Here is an 8,513-nt window from a genome sequence, read left to right on the forward strand (position 1 = left end):
ATGGAAGGTAAGATGTAGTGGGTTGGTTTTTTTTTAAGTCTCTTAAGCTGGAACTGTACATCAGTTCTCTTGTCAATTCACAGTTTGTTTTAATTTCATTTTATAAAGTTCCTTGTTCTTAGACAGATGCTGTATTCTCCACATGGATAGCTAGTCATAGATTAGTAACTATTAATTAGTAACTATTAATATACTTTTGTTTATATTACACTTTAACTGCTATTACTTTATCACATTTGTAAAGAAAAATAAGTGTGTTAACAAGATGTTTTATTTATTTGATCATCAAAATTTCAAATATGTATTTAAAAATATTTTAAAAATATTTTTTTTTAGGAAACAAAGTTTTCTTTATATTTTGGGGGAAGGGATGCCACACTTATACTCAAGAGAAATATTTTTATCAGCACAGAAGGGGTGTTTTTTGTTTGTTTGTTTGCTTGTTTGTTTTCACTTATCATGCCATGAATTCATAGGGAATAGGTTGCAGTGGCTCAGGCTCTTTTCCATTGGCTCTCACAAAATGTGAGTCTCTGGGTGGAGCAGGCTGACACTTCAGTTGAACCCTAGTACCTTTCTTTTTGGCTTCCTTCTTTTTCTGATAATTTTCCTTCACATATGCGGTGACCCGCACCTTGGAGAGGGTCCGACGGGTAGAGGCGGAGTGGGATGAAATACAAGAGTCCGGGGTTGGGAGGACTGGCACAAGGCACCAGCACCAGCACCAGTACCAGCAGCTTTATTCTTTACACACACTGCTTTATATCTAAGCTGTGGCTGGTCATGCTTCATAGATCACTGCTAGGACTTGGCCCATTATAGGGAAGTAGCAGATTGTTACAGGCTGGGCAAGACTGGGCAAGCTTTGTCTAGATCCATCTATGTTTGACAGTTACTATGACAATCAGGTTATGTTTTAGTAACTGCACTTTTAGCCACCGAGGTCGTGCCTCGGTCAAGCCTTGTCTAGTTCCACTTTGCTGCAAACTCTAATAAGGCCTAAAACCTTTCCTGAGCTTTGACCTTAAAACCTTCCAGGATTGACATAGGGTAGAGTCCAGGGCTTTGCCATGTCCTCTGGTCAGCTTAGACTTTGCCAGCAGCATGACGGTCCCCAACACACATATTTCAGGAAGCTATCTTGGCTCTAAGAGTGCTTAATATGCTTAATACACACAGTAATTCTCTTGTCAAGAATCTTGCCCTTAACTTGCTTGTTCACAATAATGCACACTGCATGCTAGGTGACATTGTAGACTTTTCTAGTTTTGCCCTGGTAACATTTGTGGGTCATTCCTTTTTGAACAGTGCCCATTCCCTTGATGTTCACAATATCACCTTTCTTGTAGATTCGCATATATGTGGCCAAAGGAACAGATCCATGTTTTCTGAAAGGCCTAGAGGACACATACTAAATGCCTCTCCTCTTTCCCTTTGTGTTAGTCATTTTGGCAAATTACTGGAAGATGGCAGTTCTGGCTGAAAGGCTCAAATATGTATTGATTAAGTTATATATCATGCTTTACTGTATGTGTCTCTGATGTGAATTGAGAAATTCTTTGAAGTAATTAGCTTGAAAATACCTATGAATGAGAACACACAACTCTACACTAATAAAAGAGAAAAATGGTAATTGGCGTAGGACAATACCCTTTTCATTGGCTAATCAGGGCTATATGCAAATTAACTGCCAACTATGATTGACAGTTAACTGCCAACTAAGATTGGCAGTTAACTGCAAACTAAGATTGGCAGTTAACTGCCAACAAGATGGCAGCTAATTTGCATATGTAGGCACAATGCAGGGAGGCGAAAGGGAAAGCAGGAAGAAGCCCCCTGCCACTGACAGTGATCGGAAACCCAGGGGGGAGCTAAGAGCTGGGGGGCAGGGCAAAGGCGGCCCTGGGGCCGCCTTTGCCCTGCCCCCAAGCCATGATCGGAGAATCAGGTGCCTTTGCCGCCCTGGCCAGTGATAGCAGGAAGTAGGGGTGGAGCCAGCGATGGGAGCTGGGCACGGTCAAAGCTGGCAGTCCCGGGAGCTAGGGGTCCCTTGCCTGGGCCTAAAGCAGAGCCCATGATCGCGGGGCCGCTGCAGCTGTGGGTCCCCGCTGCCCGGGCTGGACGCCTAGGCCAGAGGCGTTAGGCCTGGGCAGGGGCGGAGCCTGCAACCGCGGGGAGCTGGGGGTCCCCTGCCCAGGCCTGACACCTCTGCCGGAGGCCTCAGGCCTGGTCAAGGGGCCGATCCGGTGATTGGTGATCGGAGGGTGATGAGGGTCAACTCCTCTGGCCGAGGCATCAGGCCTGGGTGGGGGGCTGAGCTGGGGATTGGGGGGATATGATGGTCCCCTTGCCCAGGCCTGAAGCCTGGGTCAGAGGTGTCAGGCTTGGGCAGGTGGTGGAGCAAGCGATCAGAGGGAGATGGGGGTCCCCTGCCCAGGCATGATTCCTGGGCCAGAGGCCTCAAGCCTGGGCGGGGGCCAGAGCCAGTGATCAGGGGGAGATGGGGGTCCCCTGTCCAAGCCTGACACCTCTGGTGGAGGCCTCAGGCCTGGGCAAGGGGCCAATCAGGTGATCAGAGGGTGATGGGGGTCTACGCCTCTGGCTGAGGCATCAGGCCTGGGCAAGGGGCAGAGCCAGCAATCAGAGGGGTCTGGGGGTCCCCTGCCCAGGCCTGACGCCTGGGCCATAGACATCAGGCCTGGGCTGGGGGCAGAACCAGTGATGGGGGGAAATGAGGGTCCCCTGCCCAGGCCTGACATCTCTGTCACAGGCGTCAGGCCTGGGCAAGGGGCCGATCCTGCGATTGGAGGGTGATGGGGGTCAATGCCTGAGGGCTCCTAGTATGTGAGAGGGGGCAGGCTGGGCTGAGGGACACTCCCCCCCCCCCACACACACACACAGTGCACGAATTTCGTGCACCGGGCCCCTAGTATACATATAAAAGGAAAACTTGTCAATTTTCTCCCTATTTTGTTTCAAACAAGGAAAAAATATTATAGGTTACAAAGCTCACTCAAAATTATTTATGAAGCATAAATGAACTATAAATATTATCCTATATAATAAAAGGCTAATATGCAAATAGACCAAATGGCAGAACAACCAGCTGCTATGATGTGCACTGACCACCAGGGGGCAGACGCTTAATGCAGGAGCTGCGCCCTGGTGGTCAGTGCACTCCCACAGGGGGAGAGCTGCTCAGCCAGAAGCCCTGAGCCAGGCTCACGGCTGGCAAGAGCAGCTGCGGCAGGCCAGGGGGAGCAGGCCTAAGCCATCAGCCGGACATCTCCCAAGGGTTGCTGGACTGCGAGAGGGTGCAGGCTGGGCTGAGGGAACCCCCTGGGTGCACGAATTTCATGCACTGGGCCTCTAGTAAATTTATAATTGTGTATTACAAATAAGGGAACAAAAGAAATTCTTCAAATCTGACTATAATGCCTTACTTTTTAGGTTACTTTGTCATAGCACTATACCTAGCATAAGTGGGAAATAAAAATAATGGCAATAAGGTAACACTTAAAAGGAGGAGAAATTGGAGGAGGAGGAGGAAAAGGAGAAAAAACGCATCCTAAATATTTAGTAGTATAATAAACACTCCAACACCACCTCCCATATGTGTGGGGAAGCTACTTCTAGGAATTTCAAAGAAGTTGCTCCACCAGGTTCCATAAACCTGTCCACTATGATTATAACACACTTTCCATTCTGATCTTTTTTCTTGTGTGGCTCTCACTTAACCAATTCTATGGCCTGAAAAACTGTCCGTTCTTCAACAGAAAACTAGGGATGAATGACCATTCAGAGAAAAACACATTTTTCTTTACTTTTAACATGATTTAAAATATTAAGTTAAATATTATTTGACAAATTAAGCATTGGGGAATTTCACATTAAAAACATGTATTTTTAACATAATGGGCTGAGCTGAGCAAGAACAACTCCTACTTCCCATGGATGGCATAAGGGTTCAATTAGATAATTATTAACAATAACAATAACTAACATTTATTGTTTACTATGTACCTAACACTGGACATAGATTATTGAGTCAGTCTACATCAAGTGTTTAGCACAGTGCCCAAATCTTAATAAGCATTGAAGAAATAGTAGACATTATTATCATTGCTAATTTTCCCAACCTTCATGCAAGACATATTATCTCCATTTCTCAGATGAGAAACTTGAGGCTCAGGACAAGTAGCTAGCTCAACAATACTAGATATTTTTACTTAATAACTATCTTACTATGTAAGTATTATTATCATTTTGTGAATGAAAATTCTGTGGTTCATAAAAGATAACTTGAGTGAATGACTTTGGCTTCAAAGTTCCTGCTGACCCACATCCTAGTAAATTCTATCTTCTCTGTGTGTAGTCAAATCACTATTCTCTCTGATCCATGAGATAGAAAAGCTCCTAGAGATGAGTACAAGGAAGTATGTATGTTTTGAGGTGGGAGGGTGGCAGGGAAGGGTTGGAGGAAAACTTACTATTGACACTTGTAGCAGCCAATTTATAGCAACATTTACAAGGCCTTATTATATTCCAGCTCCTCTGCTAAGTACTTTACATAAATTATCAATTTAATTTCAGAATAACCTTAAGGAGTACATATTGCTATTGAACTCATTGATGGATAGAGGCCACTGATTCTCTTCTGACTTAAACAGTCATGTCACATAACTAGTAAGGAACAGAGTCAGGACCAAATAAGGATTGTAGACCATAAAAAGGATTCTTCTACAAATACAGAAGTATGCATTCTGATATTTAGCATTTATTGAGTAACTCATTGGTGCATATTCCTCAACCCCAGAGTTTGAGGTTCTTTTTTTAATAGTTTATAACTTAGAGTGGTTGGAATTCCAGAAATCTATATTATGATTTTGTTTTTGTATTAAAAAGAAAAATAAATAAAAACTTATTAAAATATATTACATGAAGTATCTTGAGCAATTAACCAAGCAAGGTGGAAGAGTGAATTGGAATGAAGAGTGATTGTGAGAGGTGAATACTAGACAAAAAACTAATGCAATAGTTCAGGCACATCCTGATTAGGGTCTTGGTAGGGATATGGAAACACTGATTCTCCCTAAACCTGAAGGATATATATAGGTAATATCAACATAACCTGTTGATTGAATTTATAGGTAAAAACAGTTAGTCTACAATCACATATGGACAAAGGTACATCACATTAAACATAATACAAAACTGCTTCCAAATGAGAAAATAATTTGTAATAAATTCACTACTAATGTTTTATTTTTATTTATTGATTGATTTTTAGAGGAAGGGAGGGAGGAAGAGAGAGAGGGAGAGCGACAGAGAGAGATATTGATTTGCTGTTCCAATTATTTATGCATTCATTTGGTGATTCTTTTATGTCCCCTCACCAGTGATCGAACCCACAACTTGCTCTAACAAACAGTTATCTGGTCAGGACCGTAAACATTTTCTGATGTAAATGGATAATTGTTTCAAATTTCTTTATTTAACTTTTAACTTAGCATTTATTTATTTAGCAGTTTCTCAAGGAGTGTGGTTTTTAATCATACCATATACTATATGTGAAACAACCTCAACCAATAAAAGAGATAAAAAAAAAGAATAAGATTGCCATAGCCAGTTTGGCTCAGTGGATAGAGTGCTGGCCTGGGGACTAAAGGGTCCCAGGTTCGATTTTGGTAAAGAGCACATATCTCAGTTGCAGGATTAATTCCTGGCTCTGGTCAGGGCGCATGTGAGAGGCAACCAGTCAATGTGTCTCTCTCACATCGATGTTTCTCTCTCTCTGTCTCTCCCTTTCCCTTCCATTTTTTCCAAAAATCAATGGAAAACAACAACAAAAGAATAAGATTGTGCCCTAATCGGTTTGGCTCAATGGATAGAGTGTCAGCCTGCGGACTCAGGGTTCCCAGGTTTGATTCTGGTCAAGTGCATGTACCTTGGCTGCGGGCACATACTCAGTAAGGAGTGTGCAGGAGGCAGCTGATCAATGTTTCTCTCTCATTGATGTTTCTAACTCTCTATCCCTCTCCCTTCCTCTCTGTAAAAAATCAATAAAATACATTTTAAAAAATATTTTAAAAAGAATAAGATTGCAGTTTTTAAAAATCTTTGCCATATTCCCACATTTTCCCATTTCAGAATAGATTCATTCTTACATTGTGTCTATGCTTTCAGAAATTATATGTAATCATTCTATCTAATAAAAGAGAAACATGGTAATTAGCATATGACCTCTACCCTTCCCATTGGCTAATCAGGGAGATATGCAAATTAACTGCCAGCCAAGATGGCGGCCAGCAGCCAGGCAGCTGGAAGCTAACATGAGGCTTGCTTGCTTCAGTGACGGAGGAAACCAACGTTCCCTGCCTGCCTTGCCGGCCTCTGAGCTTGCAGTTTGAAACATTGTAACAAATATAGAAGCTAAACAAAACCCCAGAAACCTGCTTTCAGCCAGCCCGGATCTCAGAGCTGGAGTTGATACAGTGTTTCGAGATTATAGAACCCAAACAAAGCAGATACCTGCTTTCAGCAGCAGAGGCCTCAGAGCTGGAGCCAGAGCTAAAGCTGGTCCAGAATAAAAAAAAGAAAAAGAAAAAAAGGAGCAGTTGGGAGCTTCAATCACCCACCAGCCTGAAAACAGCCCTCAGCCCCTCACCCAGATTGGCCAGGCACCCCAGTGGGGACCCCCACCCTGAAGGGTGTGTGACCAGCTGCAAACAGCCATCATCCCCTCATGCAGGCTGGCAAGGCACCCAAGCTTGACCCCCACCCTGATCCAGGACACCCTTCAGGGCAAACCAGCCAGCCCCCACCCGTGCACCAGGCCTCTGTCCTATATAGTAAAAGGGTAATGTGCCTCCCAGCACCGGGATCAGCGGAGCCGCAAGGCCTCCCAGCACTGGGATCAGGATGACAGTGGGCAGTGCCCCAACCCCCCGATGGGCCCTTCTCTGTGCGTGACAGGGGGCAGTGCCCCAAACCCCTGATTGACCTTGCTCTGTGCATGACACGGGGGAGCTCCCCAACCTCCCTGATGGGCCCTGCTCTGTGCGTGACAGGGTACAGAGCCCCAAACCCCCTGATGGGCCCTCTCTGTGCGTGACAGGGGGTGGCGCCACAACCTCCCCATCAACCCTGCCTTGAGTGTGACAGGGGGCGGTGCCCCAACCCCCCAATCATCCCTACCCTGAGTGTTACTGAGGGTGGCATAGCAACCTCCCAATCTGCCCTGCTCTGTGCATGACAGGGGGCGGTGCCCCAACTCTCCAATTGGCCCTGCTCTGAGCCTGACGAGGGCCTGCACCTAGGGATTGGGCCTGCCCTCTGCCACCCGGAGGCAGGCCTAAGCCAGCAGGTCGTTATCTCCTGAGGGGTCCCAGACTGCGAGAGGGTACAGGCCGGGCTGAGGGACCGCCCGTTCTCCCCGAGTGCACAAATTTTTTTGCACTGGGCCTCTAGTATTTCTATAAGTTCAAACATATTAGTATTATGATTGAATGTTTCTTACTAATGAAATCTTATGGTAAATTCTTTGCTGTTAAAATAATCAACCTAATGTATCTGATTACCAATCTTGAATCTCATAATCTTTCATGCTTCCTTAGAGTAACGCTTATATTGTTATTTGGTCAATCAATTTATAAAATGAGCCTTCCTATATAGAGAGACAAAGAACAATACTGAATCCTCTATACTAATAAAAAAGTAATATGTAATTAGACTGGGAGACCGGCCAGGAAGGCAATTGGGGGCCATCAGGCGTGCTGGGGGGGGGGGCAATTGGAGGCCATGAGGCCAGCAGAGAAGGGCAGTTGGGGTCCATGAGGCAAGCAGGGGAGGTAAGTTGGGAGTGATCAGGCCAGCCGGCGGGGGGGTAGTTGGGGGTGAGCAGGCCAGCAGGCAGAGTGGTTGGGGGTGATTGGGCAGGCAGGAAGGTGAGCGGTTTGGAACCAGCAGTCCCAGATTGTGAGAGGGTTGTCTGAAGGGTCCCAGATTGGAGATGGTGCATGCCGGGCTGAGGGACTCCCCACACCCCGTGCACGGATTTTGTGCACCAAGCCACTAGTCTACACTAATAAAAGAGAAACATGGTAATTGGCATACGACCGCTACCCTTCCCATTGGCTAATCAGGGCAATATGCAAATTAACTGTCAGCCAAGATGGCGGCTGGCTGCCAGGCAGCTTGAAACTAACATGAGGCTTGCTTGCTTCAGTGACGGAGGACTCCAACGTACACCGCTGGCCGCTGCAGGCCTCTGAGCCTGCAGTTTCAAACATTGTAACAAATATGGACGCTAAACAAAAGCCCAGAAACCAGCTTTCAGCCAGCTGGGATCTCAGAGCTGGAGTTGATACAGAGTTTTGAGAACCAAAACAAACCAGATACCTGCTTTCAGGAGCAGAGGCCTAAGAGCTGGAGCCTCAGAGCTAAAGCTGGCCCAGAATAAAAAAAAAATAAAAAATAAATTAAAAAAAGGAGCAGTTGGGAGCTTCAGTCCC

At 45.4% G+C, this 8,513-nt stretch overlaps 1 pseudogene across 1 annotated transcript; it reads right to left on the reverse strand.

The window, feature by feature from the left end:
- Positions 1–457: 457 nt before the first annotated feature.
- On the reverse strand, positions 458–1,447 carry LOC308516092 (large ribosomal subunit protein eL21-like; annotated as a pseudogene). Its single transcript has 2 exons — positions 1,124–1,447; positions 458–616 (listed from the first exon to the last, which is right to left on the reverse strand). The product of its transcript is annotated as a large ribosomal subunit protein eL21-like (transcript).
- Positions 1,448–8,513: the final 7,066 nt, after the last annotated feature.

This window comes from Myotis nattereri (assembly GCF_964212035.1).
Source record: "Myotis nattereri genome assembly, chromosome: 3".
Taxonomy (NCBI): domain Eukaryota; kingdom Metazoa; phylum Chordata; class Mammalia; order Chiroptera; family Vespertilionidae; genus Myotis; species Myotis nattereri.